Raw genomic sequence first — 26,166 nt, 5'->3', positions numbered from 1 at the left:
AACGGGGACGGTTTAGGATCCAGCTGAGGGTCCGACAACGCTTTAGGGGGAGCGTGCATGTGAGGGCGTGGGTTAGTGTTAGCGTACGGGTTAGGATTAGGGGACGGGTGAGGGTCAGGCTTCGGGGAAGGGTTAGGGTTAGGGTTCGGGCTAGGGTTAGGGTTAGGGGACGGGGACGGTTTAGGGTCGAGGTGAGGGTCCGACAACGCTTTAGGGGGAGCGTGCGTGTGAGGGCGCGGGTTAGTGTGAGCCTACGGGTTAGGATTAGGGGACGGGTGAGGGTCATGCTTCGGGGAAGGGTTAGGGTTAGGGTTCGGGCTAGGGTTAGGGTTAGGGGACGGGGACGGTTTAGGGTCCAGGTGAGGGTCCGACAACGCTTTAGGGGGAGCGTGCGTGTGAGGGCGCGGGTTAGTGTTAGCGTACGGGTTAGGATTAGGGGACGGGTGAGGGTCAGGCTTCGGGGAAGGGTTAGGGTTAGGTTTCGGGCTAGGGTTAGGGTTAGGGGACGGGGACGGTTTAGGGTCCAGGTGAGGGTCCGACAACGCTTTAGGGGGATCGTGCGTGTGAGGGCGCGGGTTAGTGTGAGCCTACGGGTTAGGATTAGGAGACGGGTGAGGGTCAGGCTTCGGGGAAGGGTTAGGGTTAGGGTTCGGGCTAGGTTTAGGGTTATGGGACGGGGACGGTTTAGGGTCCAGGTGAGGGTCCGACAACGCTTTAGGGGGAGCGTGCGTCTGAGGGCGCGGGTTAGTGTTACCGTACGGGTTAGGATTAGGGGACGGGTGAGCGTCAGGCTTCGGGGAAGGGTTAGGGTTAGGGTTCGGGCTAGGGTTAGTGTTAGGGGACGGGGACGGTTTAGGGTCCAGGTGAGGGTCCGACAACGCTTTAGGGGGAGCGTGCGTGTGAGGGCGCGGGTTAGTGTTAGCGTACGGATTAGGATTAGGGGACGGGTGAGGGTCATGCTTCGGGGAAGGGTTAGGGTTAGGGTTCGGGCTAGGGTTAGGGTTAGGGGACGGGGACGGTTTAGGGTCCAGGTGAGGGTCCGACAACGCTTTAGGGGGATCGTGCGTGTGAGGGCGCGGGTTAGTGTGAGCCTACGGGTTAGGATTAGGTGACGGGTGAGGGTCAGGCTTCGGGGAAGGGTTAGGGTTAGGGTTCGGGCTAGGGCTAGGGTTAGGGGACGGGGACGGTTTAGGGTCGAGGTGAGGGTCTGACAACGCTTTAGGGGGAGCGTGCGTGTGAGGGCGCGGGTTAGTGTGAGCCTACGGGTTAGGATTAGGGGACGGGTGAGGGTCAGGCTTCGGGGAAGGGTTAGGGTTAGGGTTCGGGCTAGGGTTAGGGTTAGGGGACGGGGACGGTTTAGGGTCCAGGTGAGGGTCCGACAACGCTTTAGGGGGAGCGTGCGTGTGAGGGCGCGGGTTAGTGTTAGCGTATGGGTTAGGATTAGGGGACGGGTGAGGGTCATGCTTCGGGGAAGGGTTAGGGATAGGGTTCGGGCTAGGGTTAGGGTTAGGGGATGGGGACGGTTTAGGGTCCAGGTGAGGGTCCGACAACGCTTTAGGGGGATCGTGCGTGTGAGGGCGCGGGTTAGTGTGAGCCTACGGGTTAGGATTAGGTGACGGGTGAGGGTCAGGCTTCGGGGAAGGGTGAGGGTTAGGGTTCGGGCTAGGGTTAGGGTTAGGGGACGGGGACGGTTTAGGGTCCAGGAGAGGGTCCGACAACGCTTTAGGGGGAGCGTGCGTGTGAGGGCGCGGGTTAGTGTTACCGTACGGGTTAGGATTAGGGGACGGGTGAGCGTCAGGCTTCGGGGAAGGGTTAGGGTTAGGGTTCAGGCTAGGGTTAGGGTTAGGGGACGGGGACGGTTTAGGGTCCAGGTGAGGGTCCGACAACGCTTTAGGGGGAGCGTGCGTGTGAGGGCGCGGGTTAGTGTTAGCGTACGGGTTAGGATTAGGGGACGGGTGAGGGTCAGGCTTCGGGGAAGGGTTAGGGTTAGGGTTCGGGCTAGGGTTAGGGTTAGGGGACAGGGACGGTTTAGGGTCCAGGTGAGGGTCCGACAACGCTTTAGGGGGAGCGTGCGTGTGAGGGCGCGGGTTAGTGTTAGCGTACGGGTTAGGATTAGGGGACGGGTGAGGGTCAGGCTTCGGGGAAGTGTTAGGGTTAGGGTTCGGGCTAGGGTTAGGGTTAGGGGACGGAGACGGTTTAGGGTCCAGGTGAGGGTCCGACAACGCTTTAGGGGGAGCGTGCGTGTAAGGGCGCGGTTTAGTGTGAGCCTACGGTTTAGGATTAGGGGACGGGTGAGGGTCAGGCTTCGTTGAAGGGTTAGGGTTAGGGTTCGGGCTACGGTTAGGGTTAGGGTACGGGGACGGTTTAGGGTCCAGGTGAGGGTCTGACAACGCTTTAGGGGGAGCGTGCGTGTGAGGGCGCGGGTTAGTGTGAGCGTACGGGTTAGGATTAGGGGACGGGTGAGGGTCAGGCTTCGGGGAAGGCTTAGGGTTAGGGTTCGGGCTAGGGTTAGGGTTAGGGGACGGGGACGGTTTAGGGTCCAGGTGAGGGTCCGACAACGGTTTAGGGGGAGCATGCGTGTGAGGGCCCGGGTTAGTGTTAGCGTGCGAGTTAGGATTAGGGGACGGGTGAGGGTCAGGCTTCGGGGAAGGGTTAGGGTTAGGGTTCGGGCTAGGGTTAGGGTTAGGGGACGGGGACGGCTTAGGGTCCAATTGAGGGTCCGAAAACGCTTTAGGGGGAGCGTGCGTGTGAGGGCGCAGGTTAGTGTTAGCGTACGGGTTAGGATTAGGGGACGGGTGAGGGTCAGGCTTCGGGGAAGGGTTAGGGTTAGGGTTCGGGCTAGGGTTAGGGTTAGGGTATGGGGACGGTTTAGGGTCCAGGTGAGGTTCCAACAATGCTTTAGGGGGAGCGTGCGTGTGAGGGCGCGGGTTAGTGTGAGCCTACGGTTTAGGATTAGGGGACGGGTGAGGGTCAGGCTTCGGGGAAGGGTTAGGGTTAGGGTTCGGGCTAGGGTTAGGGTTAGGGGACGGGGACGGTTTAGGGTCCAGGTGAGGGTCTGACAACGCTTTAGGGGGAGCGTGCGTGTGAGGGCGCGAGTTAGTGTCAGCGTACGGGTTAGGATTAGGGGACGGGTGAGGGTCAGGCTTCGGGGAAGTGTTATGGTTAGGGTTCGGGCTAGGGTTAGGGTTAGGGGACGGGGACGGTTTAGGGTCCAGGTGAGGGTCCGACAACGCTTTAGGGGGTGCGTGCGTGTGAGGGCGCGGTTAGTGTGAGCCTACGGGTTAGGATTAGGGGACGGGTGAGGGTCAGGCTTCGGGGAAGGGTTAGGGTTAGGGTTCGGGCTAGGGTTAGGGTTAGGGGACGGGGACGGTTTAGGGTCCAGGTGAGGGTCCGACAACGCTTTAGGGGGAGCGTGCGTGTGAGGGAACGGGTTAGTGTTAGCGTACGGGTTAGGATTAGGGGACGGGTGAGGGTCATGCTTCGGGGAAGGGTTAGGGTTAGGGTTCGGGCTAGGGTTAGTGTTAGGGGACGGGGACGGTTTAGGGTCCAGGTGAGGGTCCGACAACGGTTTAGGGGGAGCGTGCGTGTGAGGGCGCGGGTTAGTGTTAGCGTACGGGTTAGGATTAGGGGACGGGTGAGGGTCAGGCTTCGGGGAAGGGTTAGGGTTAGGGTTCGGGCTAGGGTTAGGGTTAGGGGACGGGGACGGTTTAGGGTCCAGGTGAGGGTCCGACAACGCTTTAGGGGGATCGTGCGTGTGAGGGCGCGGGTTAGTGTGAGCTTACGGGTTAGGATTAGGTGACGGGTGATGGTCAGGCTACGGGGAAGGGTTAGGGTTAGGGTTCGGGCTAGGGTTAGGGTTAGGGGACGGGGACGGTTTAGGGTCCAGGTGAGGGTCCGACAACGCTTTAGGGGGAGCGTGCGTGTGAGGGCGCGGGTTAGTGTTACCGTACGGGTTAGGATTAGGGGACGGGTGAGCGTCAGGCTTCGGGGAAGGGTTAGGGTTAGGGTTCGGGCTAGCGTTAGGGTTAGGGGACGGGGACGGTTTAGGGTCCAGGTGAGGGTCCGACAACGCTTTAGGGGGAGCGTGCGTGTGAGGGCGCGGGTTAGTGTGACCCTACGGGTTAGGATTAGGGGACGGGTGAGGGTCAGGCTTCGGGGAAGGGTTAGGGTTAGGGTTCGGGCTAGGGTTAGGGTTAGGGGACGGGGACGGTTTAGGGTCCAGGTGAGGGTCCGACAACGCTTTAGGGGGAGCGTGCGTGTGAGGGCGCGGGTTAGTGTTACCGTACGGGTTAGGATTAGGGGACGGGTGAGCGTCAGGCTTCGGGGAAGGGTTAGGGTTAGGGTTCGGGCTAGCGTTAGGGTTAGGGGACGGGGACGGTTTAGGGTCCAGGTGAGGGTCCGACAACGCTTTAGGGGGAGCGTGCGTGTGAGGGCGCGGGTTAGTGTGAGCCTACGGGTTAGGATTAGGGGACGGGTGAGGGTCAGGCTTCGGGGAAGGGTTAGGTTTAGGGTTCGGGCTAGGGTTAGGGTTAGGGAACGGGGACGGTTTAGGGTCCTGCTGAGGGTCCGACAATGCTTTAGGGGGATCGTGCGTGTAAGGGCGCGGGTTAGTGTGAGCCTACGGGTTAGGATTAGGGGACGGGTGAGGGTCAGGCTTCGGGGAAGTGTTAGGGTTAGGGTTCGGGCTAGGGTTAGGGTTAGGGGACGGGGACGGTTTAGGATCCAGCTGAGGGTCCGACAACGCTTTAGGGGGAGCGTGCGTGTGAGGGCGCGGGTTAGTGTTAGCGTACGTGTTAGGATTAGGGGACGGGTGAGGGTCAGGCTTCGGGGAAGTGTTAGGGTTAGGGTTCGGGCTAGGGCTAGGGTTAGGGGACGGGGACGGTTTAGGGTCGAGGTGAGGGTCCGACAACGCTTTAGGGGGAGCGTGCGTGTGAGGGCGCGGGTTAGTGTGAGCGTACGGGTTAGGATTAGGGGACGGGTGAGGGTCAGGCTTCGGGGAAGTGTTAGGGTTAGGGTTCGGGCTAGGGTTAGGGTTAGGGGACGGGGACGGCTTAGGGTCCAATTGAGGGTCCGAAAACGCTTTAGGGGGAGCGTGCGTGTGAGGGCGCAGGTTAGTGTTAGCGTACGGGTTAGGATTAGGGGACGGGTGAGGGTCAGGCTTCGGGGAAGGGTTAGGGTTAGGGTTCGGGCTAGGGTTAGGGTTAGGGTATGGGGACGGTTTAGGGTCCAGGTGAGGTTCCGACAATGCTTTAGGGGGAGCGTGCGTGTGAGGGCGCGGGTTAGTGTGAGCCTACGGTTTAGGATTAGGGGACGGGTGAGGGTCAGGCTTCGGGGAAGGGTTAGGGTTAGGGTTCGGGCTAGGGTTAGGGTTAGGGGACGGGGACGGTTTAGGGTCCAGGTGAGGGTCTGACAACGCTTTAGGGGGAGCGTGCGTGTGAGGGCGCGAGTTAGTGTGAGCGTACGGGTTAGGATTAGGGGACGGGTGAGGGTCAGGCTTCGGGGAAGTGTTATGGTTAGGGTTCTGGCTAGGGTTAGGGTTAGGGGACGGGGACGGTTTAGGGTCCAGGTGAGGGTCCGACAACGCTTTAGGGGGTGCGTGCGTGTGAGGGCGCGGTTAGTGTGAGCCTACGGGTTAGGATTAGGGGACGGGTGAGGGTCAGGCTTCGGGGAAGGGTTAGGGTTAGGGTTCGGGCTAGGGTTAGGGTTAGGGGACGGGGACGGTTTAGGGTCCAGGTGAGGGTCCGACAACGCTTTGGGGGAGCGTGCGTGTGAGGGCGCGGGTTAGTGTTAGCGTACGGGTTAGGATTAGGGGACGGGTGAGGGTCAGGCTTCGGGGAAGGGTTAGGGTTAGGGTTCGGGCTAGGGTTAGTGTTAGGGGACGGGGACGGTTTAGGGTCCAGGTGAGGGTCCGACAACGGTTTAGGGGGAGCGTGCGTGTGAGGGCGCGGGTTAGTGTTAGCGTACGGGTTAGGATTAGGGGACGGGTGAGGGTCAGGCTTCGGGGAAGGGTTAGGGTTAGGGTTCGGGCTAGGGTTAGGGTTAGGGGACGGGGACGGTTTAGGGTCCAGGTGAGGTTCCGACAATGCTTTAGGGGGAGCGTGCGTGTGAGGGCGCGGGTTAGTGTGAGCCTACGGGTTAGGATTAGGGGACGGGTGAGGGTCAGGCTTCGGGGAAGGGTTAGGGTTAGGGTTCGGGCTAGGGTTAGGGTTAGGGGACGGGGACGGTTTAGGGTCCAGGTGAGGGTCTGACAACGCTTTAGGGGGAGCGTGCGTGTGAGGGCGCGAGTTAGTGTGAGCGTACGGGTTAGGATTAGGGGACGGGTGAGGGTCAGGCTTCGGGGAAGGGTTAGGGTTAGGGTTCGGGCTAGGGTTAGGGTTAGGGGACGGGGACGGTTTAGGGTCCAGGTGAGGGTCCGACAACACTTTAGCGGTAGCGTGCGTGTAAGGGCGCGGGTTAGTGTGAGCCTACGGGTTAGGATTAGGGGACGGGTGAGGGTCAGGCTTCGGGGAAGGGTTAGGGTTAGGGTTCGGGCTAGGGTTAGGGTTAGAGGACGGGGACGGTTTAGGGTCCAGGTGAGGGTCCGACAACGCTTTAGGGGGAGCATGCGTGTGAGGGCGCGCGTTAGTGTTAGCGTACGGGTTAGGATTAGGGGACGGGTGAGGGTCAGGCTTCGGGGAAGGGTTAGGGTTAGGGTTCGGGCTACGGTTAGGGTTAGGGGACGGGGACGGTTTAGGGTCGAGGTGAGGGTCCGACAACGCTTTAGGGGGAGTGTGCGTGTGAGGGCGCGTGTTAGTGTGAGGCTAAGGGTTAGGATTAGGGGACGGGTGAGGGTCAGGCTTCGGGGAAGTGTTAGGGTTAGGGTTCGGGCTAGGGTTAGGGTTAGGGGACGGGGACGGTTTAGGGTCCAGGTGAGGGTCTGACAACGCTTTAGGGGGAGCGTGCGTGTGAGGGCGCGAGTTAGTGTGAGCGTACGGGTTAGGATTAGGGGACGGGTGAGGGTCAGGCTTCGGGGAAGGGTTAGGGTTAGGGTTCGGGCTAGGGTTAGGGTTAGGGGACGGGGACGGTTTAGGGTCCAGGTGAGGGTCCGACAACGCTTTAGGGGGAGCGTGCGTGTGAGGGCGTGGGTTAGTGTTAGCGTACGGGTTAGGATTAGGGGACGGGTGAGGGTCAGGCTTCGGGGAAGGTTTAGGGTTAGGGTTCGGGCTAGGGTTAGGGTTAGGGTACGGGGACGGTTTAGGGTCCAGGTGAGGGTCCGACAACGCTTTAGGGGGAGCGTGCGTGTAAGGGCGCGGGTTAGTGTGAGCCTACGGGTTAGGATTAGGGGACGGGTGAGGGTCAGGCTTCGGGGAAGGGTTAGGGTTAGGGTTCGGGCTAGGGTTAGGGTTAGGGGACGGGGACGGTTTAGGGTCCAGGTGAGGGTCCGACAACGCTTTAGGGGGAGCGTGCGTGTGAGGGCGTGGGTTAGTGTTAGCGTACGGGTTAGGATTAGGGGACGGGTGAGGGTCAGGCTTCGGGGAAGTGTTAGGGTTAGGGTTCGGGCTAGGGTTAGTGTTAGGGGATGGAGACGGCTTAGGGTCCAGGTGAGGGTCCGACAACGCTTTAGGGGGAGCGTGCGTGTGAGGGCGCGGGTTAGTGTGAGCCTACGGTTTAGGATTAGGGGACGGGTGAGGGTCAGGCTTCGTTGAAGGGTTAGGGTTAGGGTTCGGGCTAGGGTTAGGGTTAGGGTACGGGGACGGTTTAGGGTCCAGGTGAGGGTCCGACAACGCTTTAGGGGGAGCGTGCGTGTGAGGGCGCGGGTTAGTGTGAGCCTACGGGTTAGGATTAGGGGACGGGTGAGGGTCAGGCTTCGGGGAAGTGTTAGGGTTAGGGTTCGAGCTAGGGTTAGGGTTAGGGGACGGGGACGGTTTAGGGTCCAGGTGAGGGTCCGACAACGCTTTAGGGGGAGCATGCGTGTGAGGGCCCGGGTTAGTGTTAGCGTGCGGGTTAGGATTAGGGGACGGGTGAGGGTCAGGCTTCGGGGAAGGGTTAGGTTTAGGGTTCGGGCTAGGGTTAGGGTTAGGGGAAGGGGACGGCTTAGGGTCCAATTGAGGGTCAGAAAACGCTTTAGGGGGAGCGTGCGTGTGAGGGCGCAGGTTAGTGTTAGCGTACGGGTTAGGATTAGGGGACGGGTGAGGGTCAGGCTTCGGGGAAGGGTTAGGGTTAGGGTTCGGGCTAGGGTTAGGGTTAGGGGACGGGGACGGTTTAGGGTCGAGGTGAGGTTCCGACAATGCTTTAGGGGGAGCGTGCGTGTGAGGGCGCGGGTTAGTGTGAGCCTACGGTTTAGGATTAGGGGACGGGTGAGGGTCAGGCTTCGGGGAAGGGTTAGGGTTAGGGTTCGGGCTAGGGTTAGGGTTAGGGGACGGGGACGGTTTAGGGTCCAGGTGAGTGTCTGACAACGCTTTAGGGGGAGCGTGCGTGTGAGGGCGCGAGTTAGTGTGAGCGTACGGGTTAGGATTAGGGGACGGGTGAGGGTCAGGCTTCGGGGAAGTGTTATGGTTAGGGTTCGGGCTAGGGTTAGGGTTAGGGGACGGGGACGGTTTAGGATCCTGTTGAGGGTCCGACAACGCTTTAGGGGGAGCGTGCGTGTAAGGGCGCGGGTTAGTGTGAGCCTACGGGTTAGGATTAGGGGACGGGTGAGGGTCAGGCTTCGGGGAAGGGTTAGGGTTAGTGTTCGGGCTAGGGTTAGGGTTAGGGAACGGGGACGGTTTAGGATCCAGCTGAGGGTCCGACAACGCTTTAGGGGGAGCGTGCATGTGAGGGCGTGGGTTAGTGTTAGCGTACGGGTTAGGATTAGGGGACGGGTGAGGGTCAGGCTTCGGGGAAGGGTTAGGGTTAGGGTTCGGGCTAGGGTTAGGGTTAGGGGACGGGGACGGTTTAGGGTCGAGGTGAGGGTCCGACAACGCTTTAGGGGGAGCGTGCGTGTGAGGGCGCGGGTTAGTGTGAGCCTACGGGTTAGGATTAGGGGACGGGTGAGGGTCATGCTTCGGGGAAGGGTTAGGGTTAGGGTTCGGGCTAGGGTTAGGGTTAGGGGACGGGGACGGTTTAGGGTCCAGGTGAGGGTCCGACAACGCTTTAGGGGGAGCGTGCGTGTGAGGGTGCGGATTAGTGTTAGCGTACGGGTTAGGATTAGGGGACGGGTGAGGGTCAGGCTTCGGGGAAGGGTTAGGGTTAGGTTTCGGGCTAGGGTTAGGGTTAGGGGACGGGGACGGTTTAGGGTCCAGGTGAGGGTCCGACAACGCTTTAGGGGGATCGTGCGTGTGAGGGCGCGGGTTAGTGTGAGCCTACGGGTTAGGATTAGGAGACGGGTGAGGGTCAGGCTTCGGGGAAGGGTTAGGGTTAGGGTTCGGGCTAGGTTTAGGGTTATGGGACGGGGACGGTTTAGGGTCCAGGTGAGGGTCCGACAACGCTTTAGGGGGAGCGTGCGTGTGAGGGCGCGGGTTAGTGTTAACGTACGGATTAGGATTAGGGGACGGGTGAGGGTCATGCTTCGGGGAAGGGTTAGGGTTAGGGTTCGGGCTAGGGTTAGGGTTAGGGGACGGGGACGGTTTAGGGTCCAGGTGAGGGTCCGACAACGCTTTAGGGGGATCGTGCGTGTGAGGGCGCGGGTTAGTGTGAGCCTACGGGTTAGGATTAGGTGACGGGTGAGGGTCAGGCTTCGGGGAAGGGTTAGGGTTAGGGTTCGGGCTAGGGTTAGGGTTAGGGGACGGGGACGGTTTAGGGTCGAGGTGAGGGTCCGACAACGCTTTAGGGGGAGCGTGCGTGTGAGGGCGCGGGTTAGTGTGAGCCTACGGGTTAGGATTAGGGGACGGGTGAGGGTCAGGCTTCGGGGAAGGGTTAGGGTTAGGGTTCAGGCTAGGGATAGGGTTAGGGGACGGGGACGGTTTAGGGTCCAGGTGAGGGTCCGACAACGCTTTAGGGGGAGCGTGCGTGTGAGGGCGCGGGTTAGTGTTAGCGTACGGGTTAGGATTAGGGGACGGGTGAGGGTCATGCTTCGGGGAAGGGTTAGGGTTAGGGTTCGGGCTAGGGTTAGGGTTAGGGGACGGGGACGGTTTAGGGTCCAGGTGAGGGTCCGACAACGCTTTAGGGGGATCGTGCGTGTGAGGGCGCGGGTTAGTGTGAGCCTACGGGTTAGGATTAGGTGACGGGTGAGGGTCAGGCTTCGGGGAAGGGTGAGGGTTAGGGTTCGGGCTAGGGTTAGGGTTAGGGGACGGGGACGGTTTAGGGTCCAGGAGAGGGTCCGACAACGCTTTAGGGGGAGCGTGCGTGTGAGGGCGCGGGTTAGTGTTACCGTACGGGTTAGGATTAGGGGACGGGTGAGCGTCAGGCTTCGGGGAAGGGTTAGGGTTAGGGTTCAGGCTAGGGATAGGGTTAGGGGACGGGGACGGTTTAGGGTCCAGGTGAGGGTCCGACAACGCTTTAGGGGGAGCGTGCGTGTGAGGGCGCGGGTTAGTGTTAGCGTACGGGTTAGGATTAGGGGACGGGTGAGGGTCAGGCTTCGGGGAAGGGTTAGGGTTAGGGTTCGGGCTAGGGTTAGGGTTAGGGGACAGGGACGGTTTAGGGTCCAGGTGAGGGTCCGACAACGCTTTAGGGGGAGCGTGCGTGTGAGGGCGCGGGTTAGTGTTAGCGTACGGGTTAGGATTAGGGGACGGGTGAGGGTTAGGCTTCGGGGAAGTGTTAGGGTTAGGGTTCGGGCTAGGGTAAGGGTTAGGGGACGGAGACGGTTTAGGGTCCAGGTGAGGGTCCGACAACGCTTTAGGGGGAGCGTGCGTGTGAGGGCGCGGGTTAGTGTGAGCCTACGGTTTAGGATTAGGGGACGGGTGAGGGTCAGGCTTCGTTGAAGGGTTAGGGTTAGGGTTCGGGCTACGGTTAGGGTTAGGGTACGGGGACGGTTTAGGGTCCAGGTGAGGGTCTGACAACGCTTTAGGGGGAGCGTGCGTGTGAGGGCGCGGGTTAGTGTGAGCGTACGGGTTAGGATTAGGGGACGGGTGAGGGTCAGGCTTCGGGGAAGGGTTAGGGTTAGGGTTCGGGCTAGGGTTAGGGTTAGGGGACGGGGACGGTTTAGGGTCCAGGTGAGGGTCCGACAACGCTTTAGGGGGAGCATGCGTGTGAGGGCCCGGGTTAGTGTTAGCGTGCGGGTTAGGATTAGGGGACGGGTGAGGGTCAGGCTTCGGGGAAGGGTGAGGGTTAGGTTTCGGGCTAGGGTTAGGGTTAGGGGACGGGGACGGTTTAGGGTCCAGGAGAGGGTCCGACAACGCTTTAGGGGGAGCGTGCGTGTGAGGGCGCGGGTTAGTGTTACCGTACGGGTTAGGATTAGGGGACGGGTGAGCGTCAGGCTTCGGGGAAGGGTTAGGGTTAGGGTTCGGGCTAGGGTTAGGGTTAGGGGACGGGGACGGTTTAGGGTCCAGGTGAGGGTCCGACAACGCTTTAGGGGGAGCGTGCGTGTGAGGGCGCGGGTTAGTGTTAGCGTACGGGTTAGGATTAGGGGACAGGTGAGGGTCAGGCTTCGGGGAAGGGTTAGGGTTAGGGTTCGGGCTAGGGTTAGGGTTAGGGGACGGGGACGGTTTAGGGTCCAGGTGAGGGTCCGACAACGCTTTAGGGGGAGCGTGCGTGTGAGGGCGCGGGTTAGTGTTAGCGTACGGGTTAGGATTAGGGGACGGGTGAGGGTCAGGCTTCGGGGAAGTGTTAGGGTTAGGGTTCGGGCTAGGGTTAGGGTTAGGGGACGGAGACGGTTTAGGGTCCAGGTGAGGGTCCGACAACGCTTTAGGGGGAGCGTGCGTGTGAGGGCGCGGGTTAGTGTGAGCCTACGGTTTAGGATTAGGGGACGGGTGAGGGTCAGGCTTCGTTGAAGGGTTAGGGTTAGGGTTCGGGCTAGGGTTAGGGTTAGGGTACGGGGACGGTTTAGGGTCCAGGTGAGGGTCTGACAACGCTTTAGGGGGAGCGTGCGTGTGAGGGCGCGGGTTAGTGTGAGCGTACGGGTTAGGATTAGGGGACGGGTGAGGGTCAGGCTTCGGGGAAGTGTTAGGGTTAGGGTTCGGGCTAGGGTTAGGGTTAGGGGACGGGGACGGTTTAGGGTCCAGGTGAGGGTCCGACAACGCTTTAGGGGGAGCATGCGTGTGAGGGCCCGGGTTAGTGTTAGCGTGCGGGTTAGGATTAGGGGACGGGTGAGGGTCAGGCTTCGGGGAAGGGTTAGGGTTAGGGTTCGGGCTAGGGTTAGGGTTAGGGGACGGGGACGGCTTAGGGTCCAATTGAGGGTCCGAAAACGCTTTAGGGGGAGCGTGCGTGTGAGGGCGCAGGTTAGTGTTAGCGTACGGGTTAGGATTAGGGGACGGGTGAGGGTCAGGCTTCGGGGAAGGGTTAGGGTTAGGGTTCGGGCTAGGGTTAGGGTTAGGGTATGGGGACGGTTTAGGGTCCAGGTGAGGTTCCGACAATGCTTTAGGGGGAGCGTGCGTGTGAGGGCGCGTGTTAGTGTGAGCCTACGGTTTAGGATTAGGGGACGGGTGAGGGTCAGGCTTCGGGGAAGGGTTAGGGTTAGGGTTCGGGCTAGGGTTAGGGTTAGGGGACGGGGACGGTTTAGGGTCCAGGTGAGGGTCTGACAACGCTTTAGGGGGAGCGTGCGTGTGAGGGCGCGAGTTAGTGTGAGCGTACGGGTTAGGATTAGGGGACGGGTGAGGGTCAGGCTTCGGGGAAGTGTTATGGTTAGGGTTCGGGCTAGGGTTAGGGTTAGGGGACGGGGACGGTTTAGGGTCCAGGTGAGGGTCCGACAACGCTTTAGGGGGTGCGTGCGTGTGAGGGCGCGGTTAGTGTGAGCCTACGGGTTAGGATTAGGGGACGGGTGAGGGTCAGGCTTCGGGGAAGGGTTAGGGTTAGGGTTCGGGCTAGGGTTAGGGTTAGGGGACGGGGACGGTTTAGGGTCCAGGTGAGGGTCCGACAACGCTTTAGGGGGAGCGTGCGTGTGAGGGCGCGGGTTAGTGTTAGCGTACGGGTTAGGATTAGGGGACGGGTGAGGGTCATGCTTCGGGGAAGGGTTAGGGTTAGGGTTCGGGCTAGGGTTAGTGTTAGGGGACGGGGACGGTTTAGGGTCCAGGTGAGGGTCCGACAACGGTTTAGGGGGAGCGTGCGTGTGAGGGCGCGGGTTAGTGTTAGCGTACGGGTTAGGATTAGGGGACGGGTGAGGGTCAGGCTTCGGGGAAGGGTTAGGGTTAGGGTTCGGGCTAGGGTTAGGGTTAGGGGACGGGGACGGTTTAGGGTCCAGGTGAGGGTCCGACAACGCTTTAGGGGGATCGTGCGTGTGAGGGCGCGGGTTAGTGTGAGCTTACGGGTTAGGATTAGGTGACGGGTGATGGTCAGGCTACGGGGAAGGGTTAGGGTTAGGGTTCGGACTAGGGTTAGGGTTAGGGGACGGGGACGGTTTAGGGTCCAGGTGAGGGTCCGACAACGCTTTAGGGGGAGCGTGCGTGTGAGGGCGCGGGTTAGTGTTACCGTACGGGTTAGGATTAGGGGACGGGTGAGCGTCAGGCTTCGGGGAAGGGTTAGGGTTAGGGTTCGGGCTAGCGTTAGGGTTAGGGGACGGGGACGGTTTAGGGTCCAGGTGAGGGTCCGACAACGCTTTAGGGGGAGTGTGCGTGTGAGGGCGCGGGTTAGTGTGACCCTACGGGTTAGGATTAGGGGACGGGTGAGGGTCAGGCTTCGGGGAAGGGTTAGGGTTAGGGTTCGGGCTAGGGTTAGGGTTAGGGGACGGGGACGGTTTAGGGTCCAGGTGAGGGTCCGACAATGCTTTAGGGGGAGCGTGCGTGTGAGGGCGCGGGTTAGTGTTACCGTACGGGTTAGGATTAGGGGACGGGTGAGCGTCAGGCTTCGGGGAAGGGTTAGGGTTAGGGTTTGGGCTAGCGTTAGGGTTAGGGGACGGGGACGGTTTAGGGTCCAGGTGAGGGTCCGACAACGCTTTAGGGGGAGCGTGCGTGTGAGGGCGCGGGTTAGTGTGAGCCTACGGGTTAGGATTAGGGGACGGGTGAGGGTCAGGCTTCGGGGAAGGGTTAGGTTTAGGGTTCGGGCTAGGGTTAGGGTTAGGGAACGGGGACGGTTTAGGGTCCTGCTGAGGGTCCGACAATGCTTTAGGGGGATCGTGCGTGTAAGGGCGCGGGTTAGTGTGAGCCTACGGGTTAGGATTAGGGGACGGGTGAGGGTCAGGCTTCGGGGAAGTGTTAGGGTTAGGGTTCGGGCTAGGGTTAGGGTTAGGGGACGGGGACGGTTTAGGATCCAGCTGAGGGTCCGACAACGCTTTAGGGGGAGCGTGCGTGTCAGGGCGCGGGTTAGTGTTAGCGTACGGGTTAGGATTAGGGGACGGGTGAGGGTCAGGCTTCGGGGAAGTGTTAGGGTTAGGGTTCGGGCTAGGGCTAGGGTTAGGGGACGGGGACGTTTTAGGGTCGAGGTGAGGGTCCGACAACGCTTTAGGGGGAGCGTGCGTGTGAGGGCGCGGGTTAGTGTGAGCCTACGGTTTAGGATTAGGGGACGGGTGAGGGTCAGGCTTCGTTGAAGGGTTAGGGTTAGGGTTCGGGCTACGGTTAGGGTTAGGGTACGGGGACGGTTTAGGGTCCAGGTGAGGGTCTGACAAAGCTTTAGGGGGAGCGTGCGTGTGAGGGCGCGGGTTAGTGTGAGCGTACGGTTTAGGATTAGGGGACGGGTGTGGGTCAGGCTTCGGGAAGTGTTAGGGTTAGGGTTCGGGCTAGGGTTAGGGTTAGGGGACGGGGACGGTTTAGGGTCCAGGTGAGGGTCCGACAACGCTTTAGGGGGAGCATGCGTGTGAGGGCCCGGGTTAGTGTTAGCGTGCGGGTTAGGATTAGGGGACGGGTGAGGGTCAGGCTTCGGGGAAGGGTGAGGGTTAGGGTTCGGGCTAGGGTTAGGGTTAGGGGACGGGGACGGTTTAGGGTCCAGGAGAGGGTCCGACAACGCTTTAGGGGGAGCGTGCGTGTGAGGGCGCGGGTTAGTGTTACCGTACGGGTTAGGATTAGGGGACGGGTGAGCGTCAGGCTTCGGGGAAGGGTTAGGGTTAGGGTTCGGGCTAGGGTTAGGGTTAGGGGACGGGGACGGTTTAGGGTCCAGGTGAGGGTCCGACAACGCTTTAGGGGGAGCGTGCGTGTGAGGGCGCGGGTTAGTGTTAGCGTACGGGTTAGGATTAGGGGACGGGTGAGGGTCAGGCTTCGGGGAAGGGTTAGGGTTAGGGTTCGGGCTAGGGTTAGGGTTAGGGGACGGGGACGGTTTAGGGTCCAGGTGAGGGTCCGACAACGCTTTAGGGGGAGCGTGCGTGTGAGGGCGCGGGTTAGTGTTAGCGTACGGGTTAGGATTAGGGGACGGGTGAGGGTCAGGCTTCGGGGAAGTGTTAGGGTTAGGGTTCGGGCTAGGGTTAGGGTTAGGGGACGGAGACGGTTTAGGGTCCAGGTGAGGGTCCGACAACGCTTTAGGGGGAGCGTGCGTGTGAGGGCGCGGGTTAGTGTGAGCCTACGGTTTAGGATTAGGGGACGGGTGAGTGTCAGGCTTCGTTGAAGGGTTAGGGTTAGGGTTCGGGCTAGGGTTAGGGTTAGGGTACGGGGACGGTTTAGGGTCCAGGTGAGGGTCTGACAACGCTTTAGGGGGAGCGTGCGTGTGAGGGCGCGGGTTAGTGTGAGCGTAGGGGTTAGGATTAGGGGACGGGTGAGGGTCAGGCTTCGGGGAAGTGTTAGGGTTAGGGTTCGGGCTAGGGTTAGGGTTAGGGGACGGGGACGGTTTAGGGTCCAGGTGAGGGTCCGAAAACGCTTTAGGGGGAGCATGCGTGTGAGGGTCCGGGTTAGTGTTAGCGTGCGGGTTAGGATTAGGGGACGGGTGAGGGTCAGGCTTCGGGGAAGGGTTAGGGTTAGGGTTCGGGCTAGGGTTAGGGTTAGGGGACGGGGACGGCTTAGGGTCCAATTGAGGGTCCGAAAACGCTTTAGGGGGAGCGTGCGTGTGAGGGCGCAGGTTAGTGTTAGCGTACGGGTTAGGATTAGGGGACGGGTGAGGGTCAGGCTTCGGGGAAGGGTTAGGGTTAGGGTTCGGGCTAGGGTTAGGGTTAGGGTATGGGGACGGTTTAGGGTCCAGGTGAGGTTCCGACAATGCTTTAGGGGGAGCGTGCGTGTGAGGGCGCGGGTTAGTGTGAGCCTACGGTTTAGGATTAGGGGACGGGTGAGGGTCAGGCTTCGGGGAAGGGTTAGGGTTAGGGTTCGGGCTAGGGTTAGGGTTAGGGGACGGGGACGGTTTAGGGTCCAGGTGAGGGTCTGACAACGCTTTAGGGGGAGCGTGCGTGTGAGGGCGCGAGTTAGTGTGAGCGTACGGGTTAGGATTAGGGGACGGGTGAGGGTCAGGCTTCGGGGAAGTGTTATGGTTAGGGTTCTGGCTAGGGTTAGGGTTAGGGGACGGGGACGGTTTAGGGTCCAGGTGAGGGTCCGACAACGCTTTAGGGGGTGCGTGCGTGTGAGGGCGCGGTTAGTGTGAGCCTACGGGTTAGGATTAGGGGACGGGTGAGGGTCAGGCATCGGGGAAGGGTTAGGGTTAGGGTTCGGGCTAGGGTTAGGGTTAGGGGACGGGGACGGTTTAGGGTCCAGGTGAGGGTCCGACAACGCTTTGGGGGAGCGTGCGTGTGAGGGCGCGGGTTAGTGTTAGCGTACGGGTTAGGATTAGGGGACGGGTGAGGGTCAGGCTTCGGGGAAGGGTTAGGGTTAGGGTTCGGGCTAGGGTTAGTGTTAGGGGACGGGGACGGTTTAGGGTCCAGGTGAGGGTCCGACAACGGTTTAGGGGGAGCGTGCGTGTGAGGGCGCGGGTTAGTGTTAGCGTACGGGTTAGGATTAGGGGACGGGTGAGGGTCAGGCTTCGGGGAAGGGTTAGGGTTAGGGTTCGGGCTAGGGTTAGGGTTAGGGGACGGGGACGGCTTAGGGTCCAATTGAGGGTCCGACAACGCTTTAGGGGGATCGTGCGTGTGAGGGCGCGGGTTAGTGTGAGCTTACGGGTTAGGATTAGGTGACGGGTGATGGTCAGGCTACGGGGAAGGGTTAGGGTTAGGGTTCGGGCTAGGGTTAGGGTTAGGGGACGGGGACGGTTTAGGGTCCAGGTGAGGGTCCGACAACGCTTTAGGGGGAGCGTGCGTGTGAGGGCGCGGGTTAGTGTTACCGTACGGGTTAGGATTAGGGGACGGGTGAGCGTCAGGCTTCGGGGAAGGGTTAGGGTTAGGGTTCGGGCTAGCGTTAGGGTTAGGGTACGGGGACGGTTTAGGGTCCAGGTGAGGGTCTGACAACGCTTTAGGGGGAGCGTGCGTGTGAGGGCGCGGGTTAGTGTGAGCGTACGGGTTAGGATTAGGGGACGGGTGAGGGTCAGGCTTCGGGGAAGTGTTAGGGTTAGGGTTCGGGCTAGGGTTAGGGTTAGGGGACGGGGACGGTTTAGGGTCCAGGTGAGGGTCCGACAACGCTTTAGGGGGAGCATGCGTGTGAGGGCCCGGGTTAGTGTTAGCGTGCGGGTTAGGATTAGGGGACGGGTGAGGGTCAGGCTTCGGGGAAGGGTTAGGGTTAGGGTTCGGGCTAGGGTTAGGGTTAGGGGACGGGGACGGCTTAGGGTCCAATTGAGGGTCCGAAAACGCTTTAGGGGGAGCGTGCGTGTGAGGGCGCAGGTTAGTGTTAGCGTACGGGTTAGGATTAGGGGACGGGTGAGGGTCAGGCTTCGGGGAAGGGTTAGGGTTAGGGTTCGGGCTAGGGTTAGGGTTAGGGTATGGGGACGGTTTAGGGTCCAGGTGAGGTTCCGACAATGCTTTAGGGGGAGCGTGCGTGTGAGGGCGCGGGTTAGTGTGAGCCTACGGTTTAGGATTAGGGGACGGGTGAGGGTCAGGCTTCGGGGAAGGGTTAGGGTTAGGGTTCGGGCTAGGGTTAGGGTTAGGGGACGGGGACGGTTTAGGGTCCAGGTGAGGGTCTGACAACGCTTTAGGGGGAGCGTGCGTGTGAGGGCGCGAGTTAGTGTGAGCGTACGGGTTAGGATTAGGGGACGGGTGAGGGTCAGGCTTCGGGGAAGTGTTATGGTTAGGGTTCTGGCTAGGGTTAGGGTTAGGGGACGGGGACGGTTTAGGGTCCAGGTGAGGGTCCGACAACGCTTTAGGGGGTGCGTGCGTGTGAGGGCGCGGTTAGTGTGAGCCTACGGGTTAGGATTAGGGGACGGGTGAGGGTCAGGCATCGGGGAAGGGTTAGGGTTAGGGTTCGGGCTAGGGTTAGGGTTAGGGGACGGGGACGGTTTAGGGTCCAGGTGAGGGTCCGACAACGCTTTGGGGGAGCGTGCGTGTGAGGGCGCGGGTTAGTGTTAGCGTACGGGTTAGGATTAGGGGACGGGTGAGGGTCAGGCTTCGGGGAAGGGTTAGGGTTAGGGTTCGGGCTAGGGTTAGTGTTAGGGGACGGGGACGGTTTAGGGTCCAGGTGAGGGTCCGACAACGGTTTAGGGGGAGCGTGCGTGTGAGGGCGCGGGTTAGTGTTAGCGTACGGGTTAGGATTAGGGGACGGGTGAGGGTCAGGCTTCGGGGAAGGGTTAGGGTTAGGGTTCGGGCTAGGGTTAGGGTTAGGGGACGGGGACGGCTTAGGGTCCAATTGAGGGTCCGACAACGCTTTAGGGGGATCGTGCGTGTGAGGGCGCGGGTTAGTGTGAGCTTACGGGTTAGGATTAGGTGACGGGTGATGGTCAGGCTACGGGGAAGGGTTAGGGTTAGGGTTCGGGCTAGGGTTAGGGTTAGGGGACGGGGACGGTTTAGGGTCCAGGTGAGGGTCCGACAACGCTTTAGGGGGAGCGTGCGTGTGAGGGCGCGGGTTAGTGTTACCGTACGGGTTAGGATTAGGGGACGGGTGAGCGTCAGGCTTCGGGGAAGGGTTAGGGTTAGGGTTCGGGCTAGCGTTAGGGTTAGGGGACGGGGACGGTTTAGGGTCCAGGTGAGGGTCCGACAACGCTTTAGGGGGAGCGTGCGTGTGAGGGCGCGGGTTAGTGTGACCCTACGGGTTAGGATTAGGGGACGGGTGAGGGTCAGGCTTCGGGGAAGGGTTAGGGTTAGGGTTCGGGCTAGGGTTAGGGTTAGGGGACGGGGACGGTTTAGGGTCCAGGTGAGGGTCCGACAACGCTTTAGGGGGAGCGTGCGTGTGAGGGCGCGGGTTAGTGTTACCGTACGGGTTAGGATTAGGGGACGGGTGAGCGTCAGGCTTCGGGGAAGGGTTAGGGTTAGGGTTCGGGCTAGGGTTAGGGTTAGGGGACGGGGACGGTTTAGGATCCAGCTGAGGGTCCGACAACGCTTTAGGGGGAGCGTGCGTGTGAGGGCGCGGGTTAGTGTTAGTGTACGGGTTAGGATTAGGGGACGGGTGAGGGTCAGGCTTCGGGGAAGTGTTAGGGTTAGGGTTCGGGCTAGGGCTACGGTTAGGGGACGGGGACAGTTTAGGGTCGAGGTGAGGGTCCGACAACGCTTTAGGGGGAGCGTGCGTGTGAGGGCGCGGGTTAGTGTGAGCCTACGGGTTAGGATTAGGGGACGGGTGAGGGTCAGGCTTCGGGGAAGGGTTAGGGTTAGGGTTCGGGCTAGGGTTAGTGTTAGGGTACGGGGACGGTTTATGGTCCAGGTGAGGTTCCGACAATGCTTTAGGGGGAGAGTGCGTGTGAGGGCGCGGGTTAGTGTGAGCCTACGGGTTAGGATTAGGGGACGGGTGAGGGTCAGGCTTCGGGGAAGGGTTAGGGTTAGGGTTCGGGCTAGGGTTAGGGTTAGGGGACGGGGACGGTTTAGGGTCGAGGTGAGGGTCCGACAACGCTTTAGGGGGAGCGTGCGTGTGAGGTCGCGGGTTAGTGTGAGCCTACGGGTTAGGATTAGGGGACGGGTGAGGGTCAGGCTTCGGGGAAGGGTTAGGGTTAGGGTTCGGGCTAGGGTTAGGGTTAGGGGACGGGGACGGTTTAGGGTCCAGGTGAGGGTCCGACAACGCTTTAGGTGGAGCGTGCGTGTGAGGGCGCGGGTTAGTGTTACCGTACGGGTTAGGATTAGGGGACGGGTGAGCGTCAGGCTTCGGGGAAGGGTTAGGGTTAGGGTTCGGGCTAGCGTTAGGGTTAGGGGACGGGGACGGTTTAGGGTCCAGGTGAGGGTCCGACAACGCTTTAGGGGGAGCGTGCGTGTGAGGGCGCGGGTTAGTGTGACCCTACGGGTTAGGATTAGGGGACGGGTGAGGGTCAGGCTTCGGGGAAGGGTTAGGGTTAGGGTTCGGGCTAGGGTTAGGGTTAGGGGACGGGGACGGTTTAGGGTCCAGGTGAGGGTCCGACAACGCTTTAGGGGGAGCGTGCGTGTGAGGGCGCTGGTTAGTGTGAGCCTACGGGTTAGGATTAGGGGACGGGTGAGGGTCAGGCTTCGGGGAAGGGTTAGGGTTAGGGTTCGGGCTAGGGTTAGGGTTAGGGGACGGGTACGGATTAGGGTCCTGCTGAGGGTCCGACAATGCTTTAGGGGGATCGTGCGTGTAAGGGCGCGGGTTAGTGTGAGCCTACGGGTTAGGATTAGGGGACGGGTGAGGGTCAGGCTTCGGGGAAGGGTTAGGGTTAGGGTTCGGGCTAGGGTTAGGGTTAGGGGACGGGGACGGTTTAGGGTCCAGGTGAGGGTCCGACAACGCTTTAGGGGGAGCGTGCGTGTGAGGGCGCGGGTTAGTGTTAGCGTACGGGTTAGGATTAGGGGACGGGTGAGGTTCATGCTTCGGGGAAGGGTTAGGGTTAGGGTTCGGGCTAGGGTTAGGGTTAGGGGATGGGGACGGTTTAGGGTCCAGGTGAGGGTCCGACAACGCTTTAGGGGGATCGTGTGTGTGAGGGCGCGGGTTAGTGTGAGCCTACGGGTTAGGATTAGGTGACGGGTGAGGGTCAGGCTTCGGGGAAGGGTGAGGGTTAGGGTTCGGGCTAGGGTTAGGGTTAGGGGACGGGGACGGTTTAGGGTCCAGGAGAGGGTCCGACAACGCTTTAGGGGGAGCGTGCGTGTGAGGGCGCGGGTTAGTGTTACCGTACGGGTTAGGATTAGGGGACGGGTGAGCGTCAGGCTTCGGGGAATGGTTAGGGTTAGGGTTCGGGCTAGGGTTAGGGTTAGGGGACGGGGACGGTTTAGGGTCCAGGTGAGGGTCCGACAACGCTTTAGGGGGAGCGTGCGTGTGAGGGCGTGGGTTAGTGTTAGCGTACGGCTTAGGATTAGGGGACGGGTGAGGGTCATGCTTCGGGGAAGGGTTAGGGTTAGTGTTCGGGCTAGGGTTAGGGTTAGGGTACGGGGACGGTTTAGGGTCCAGGTGAGGGTCCGACAACGCTTTAGGGGGATCGTGCGTGTGAGGGCGCGGGTTAGTGTGAGCCTACGGGTTAGGATTAGGTGACGGGTGAGGGTCAGGCTTCGGGGAAGGGTTAGGGTTAGGGTTCGGGCTAGGGTTAGGGTTAGGGGACGGGGACGGTTTAGGGTCCAGGTGAGGGTCCGACAACGCTTTAGGGGGAGCGTGCGTGTGAGGGCGCGGGTTAGTGTTACTGTACGGATTAGGATTAGGGGACGGGTGAGCGTCAGGCTTCGGGGAAGGGTTAGGGTTAGGGTTCGGGCTAGGGTTAGGGTTAGGGGACGGGGACGGCTTAGGGTCCAATTGAGGGTCCGACAACGCTTTAGGGGGATCGTGCGTGTGAGGGCGCGGGTTAGTGTTAGCGTACGGGTTAGGATTAGGGGACGGCTGAGGGTCATGCTTCGGGGAAGTGTTAGGGTTAGGGTTCGGGCTAGGGTTAGGGTTAGGGGACGGGGACGGTTTAGGGTCGAGGTGAGGGTCCGACAATGCTTTAGGGGGAGAGTGCGTGTGAGGGCGCGGGTTAGTGTGAGCCTACGGGTTAGGATAAGGGGACGGGTGAGGGTCAGGCTTCGGGGAAGGGTTAGGGTTAGGGTTCGGGCTAGGGTTAGGGTTAGGGGACGGGGACGGTTTAGGGTCCAGGTGAGGGTCCGACAACGCTTTAGGGGGAGCGTGCGTGTGAGGGCGCGGGTTAGTGTTAGCGTACGGGTTAGGAGTAGGGGACGGGTGAGGGTCAGGCTTCGGGGAAGGGTTAGGGTTAGGGTTCGGGCTAGGGTTAGGGTTAGGGGACGGGGACGGTTTAGGGTCCAGGTGAGGGTCCGACAACGCTTTAGGGGGAGCGTACGTGTGAGGGCGCGGGTTAGTGTGAGCGTACGGATTAGGATTAGGGGACGGGTGAGGGTCAGGCTTCGGAGAAGTGTTAGGGTTAGGGTTCGGGCTAGGGTTAGGGTTAGGGGACGGAGACGGTTTAGGGTCCAGGTGAGGGTCCGACAACGCTTTAGGGGGAGCGTGCGTGTGAGGGCGCGGGTTACTGTGAGCCTACGGTTTAGGATTAGGGGACGGGTGAGGGTCAGGCTTCGTTGAAGGGTTAGGGTTAGGGTTCGGGCTAGGGTTAGGGTTAGGGTACAGGGACGGTTTAGGGTCCAGGTGAGGGTCTGACAACGCTTTAGGGGGAGCGCGCGTGTGAGGGCGCGGGTTAGTGTGAGCGTACGGGTTAGGATTAGGGGACGGGTGAGGGTCAGGCTTCGGGGAAGTGTTAGGGTTAGGGTTCGGGCTAGGGTTAGGGTTAGGGGACGGGGACGGTTTAGGGTCCAGGTGAATGTCCGACAACGCTTTAGGGGGAGCATGCGTGTGAGGGCCCGGGTTAGTGTTAGCGTGCGGGTTAGGATTAGGGGACGGGTGAGGGTCAGGCTTCGGGGAAGGGTTAGGGTTAGGGTTCGGGCTAGGGTTAGGGTTAGGGGACGGGGACGGCTTAGGGTCCAATTGAGGGTCCGAAAACGCTTTAGGGGGAGCGTGCGTGTGAGGGCGCAGGTTAGTGTTAGCGTACGGGTTAGGATTAGGGGACGGGTGAGGGTCAGGCTTCCGGGAAGGGTTAGGGTTAGGGTTCGGGCTAGGGTTAGGGTTAGGGGACGGGGACGGTTTAGGGTCCAGGTGAGGGTCCGACAACGCTTTAGGGGGATCGTGTGTGTGAGGGCGCGGGTTAGTGTGAGCCTACGGGTTAGGATTAGGTGACGGGTGAGGGTCAGGCTTCGGGGAAGGGTGAGGGTTAGGGTTCGGGCTAGGGTTAGGGTTAGGGGACGGGGACGGTTTAGGGTCCAGGAGAGGGTCCGACAACGCTTTAGGGGGAGCGTGCGTGTGAGGGCGCGGGTTAGTGTTAGCGTACGGGTTAGGATTAGGGTACGGGTGAGCGTCAGGCTTCGGGGAATGGTTAGGGTTAGGGTTCGGGCTAGGGTTAGGGTTAGGGGACGGGGACGGTTTAGGGTCCAGGTGAGGGTCCGACAATGCTTTAGGGGGAGCGTGCGTGTGAAGGCGCGGGTTAGTGTTAGCGTACGGCTTAGGATTAGGGGACGGGTGAGGGTCATGCTTCGGGGAAGGGTTAGGGTTAGTGTTCGGGCTAGGGTTAGGGTTAGGGTACGGGGACGGTTTAGGGTCCAGGTGAGGGTCCGACAACGCTTTAGGGGGATCGTGCGTGTGAGGGCGCGGGTTAGTGTGAGCCTACGGGTTAGGATTAGGTGATGGGTGAGGGTCAGGCTTCGGGGAAGGGTTAGGGTTAGGGTTCGGGCTAGGGTTAGGGTTAGGGGACGGGGACGGTTTAGGGTCCAGGTGAGGGTCCGACAACGCTTTAGGGGGAGCGTGCGTGTGAGGGCGCGGGTTAGTGTTACTGTACGGATTAGGATTAGGGGACGGGTGAGCGTCAGGCTTCGGGGAAGGGTTAGGGTTAGGGTTCGGGCTAGGGTTAGGGTTAGGGGACGGGGACGGCTTAGGGTCCAATTGAGGGTCCGACAACGCTTTAGGGGGAGCGTGCGTGTGAGGGCGCGGGTTAGTGTTAGCGTACGGGTTAGGATTAGGGGACGGGTGAGGGTCATGCTTCGGGGAAGTTTTAGGGTTAGGGTTCGGGCTAGGGTTAGGGTTAGGGGACGGGGACGGTTTAGGGTCCAGGTGAGGGTCCGACAATGCTTTAGGGGGAGAGTGCGTGTGAGGGCGCGGGTTAGTGTGAGCCTACGGGTTAGGATTAGGGGACGGGTGAGGGTCAGGCTTCGGGGAAGGGTTAGGGTTAGGGTTCGGGCTAGGGTTAGGGTTAGGGGACGGGGACGGTTTAGGGTCGAGGTGAGGGTCCGACAACGCTTTAGGGGGAGCGTGCGTGTGAGGGCGCGGGTTAGTGTGAGCCTACGGGTTAGGATTAGGGGACGGGTGAGGGTCAGGCTTCGGGGAAGGGTTAGGGTTAGGGTTCGGGCTAGGGTTAGGGTTAGGGGACGGGGACGGTTTAGGGTCCAGGTGAGGGTCTGACAACGCTTTAGGGGGAGCGTGCGTGTGAGGGCGCGAGTTAGTGTGAGCGTACGGGTTAGGATTAGGGGACGGGTGAGGGTGAGGCTTCGGGGAAGGGTTAGGGTTAGGGTTCGGGCTAGGGTTAGGGTTAGGGGACGGGGACGGTTTAGGGTCCAGGTGAGGGTCCGACAACGCTTTAGCGGTAGCGTGCGTGTAAGGGCGCGGGTTAGTGTGAGCCTACGGGTTAGGATTAGGGGACGGGTGAGGGTCAGGCTTCGGGGAAGGGTTAGGGTTAGGGTTCGGGCTAGGGTTAGGGTTAGGGGACGGGGACGGTTTAGGATCCAGCTGAGGGTCCGACAACGCTTTAGGGGGAGCGTGCATGTGAGGGCGTGGGTTAGTGTTAGCGTACGGGTTAGTATTAGGGGACGGGTGAGGGTCAGGCTTCGGGGAAGGGTTAGGGTTAGGGTTCGGGCTAGGGTTAGGGTTAGGGGACGGGGACGGTTTAGGGTCGAGGTGAGGGTCCGACAACGCTTTACGGGGAGCGTGCGTGTGAGGGCGCGGGTTAGTGTGAGCCTACGGGTTAGGATTAGGGGACGGGTGAGGGTCAGGCTTCGGGGAAGGGTTAGGGTTAGGGTTCGGGCTAGGGTTAGGGTTAGGGGACGGGGACGGTTTAGGGTCCAGGTGAGGGTCCGACAACGCTTTAGGGGGAGCGTGCGTGTGAGGGCGCGGGTTAGTGTTAGCGTACGGGTTAGGATTAGGGGACGGGTGAGGGTCAGGCTTCGGGGAAGGGTTAGAGTTAGGGTTCGGGCTAGGGTTAGGGTTAGGGGACGGGGACGGTTTAGGGTCCAGGTGAGGGTCCGACAACGCTTTAGGGGGAGCGTGCGTGTGAGGGCGCGGGTTAGTGTGAGCGTACGGATTAGGATTAGGGGACGGGTGAGGGTCAGGCTTCGGGGAAGTGTTAGGGTTAGGGTTCGGGCTAGGGTTAGGGTTAGGGGACGGAGACGGTTTAGGGTCCAGGTGAGGGTCCGACAACGCTTTAGGGGGAGCGTGCGTGTGAGGGCGCGGGTTACTGTGAGCCTACGGTTTAGGATTAGGGGACGGGTGAGGGTCAGGCTTCGTTGAAGGGTTGGGGTTAGGGTTCGGGCTAGGGTTAGGGTTAGGGTACGGGGACGGTTTAGGGTCAAGGTGAGGGTCTGACAACGCTTTAGGGGGAGCGTGCGTGTGAGGGCGCGGGTTAGTGTGAGCGTAAGGGTTAGGATTAGGGGACGGGTGAGGGTCAGGCTTCGGGGAAGTGTTAGGGTTAGGGTTCGGGCTAGGGTTAGGGTTAGGGGACGGGGACGGTTTAGGGTCCAGGTGAGGGTCCGACAACGCTTTAGGGGGAGCATGCGTGTGAGGGCCCGGGTTAGTTTTAGCGTGCGGTTTAGGATTAGGGGACGGGTGAGGGTCAGGCTTCGGGGAAGGGTTAGGGTTAGGGTTCGGGCTAGGGTTAGGGTTAGGGGACGGGGACGGCTTAGGGTCCAATTGAGGGTCCGAAAACGCTTTAGGGGGAGCGTGCGTGTGAGGGCGCAGGTTAGTGTTAGCGTACGGGTTAGGATTAGGGGACGGGTGAGGGTCAGGCTTCGGGGAAGGGTTAGGGTTAGGGTTCGGGCTAGGGTTAGGGTTAGGGTACGGGGACGGTTTAGGGTCGAGGTGAGGGTCCGACAACGCTTTAGGGGGAGCGTGCGTGTGAGGGCGCGGGTTAGTGTGAGCCTACGGTTTAGGATTAGGGGACGGGTGAGGGTCAGGCTTCGGGGAAGGGTTA

This window comes from Lagenorhynchus albirostris, chromosome 5, assembly GCF_949774975.1.
Source record: "Lagenorhynchus albirostris chromosome 5, mLagAlb1.1, whole genome shotgun sequence".
In the NCBI taxonomy this organism is placed as follows: Eukaryota; Metazoa; Chordata; class Mammalia; order Artiodactyla; family Delphinidae; genus Lagenorhynchus; species Lagenorhynchus albirostris.
This window is presented reverse-complemented; position numbering follows the sequence as displayed.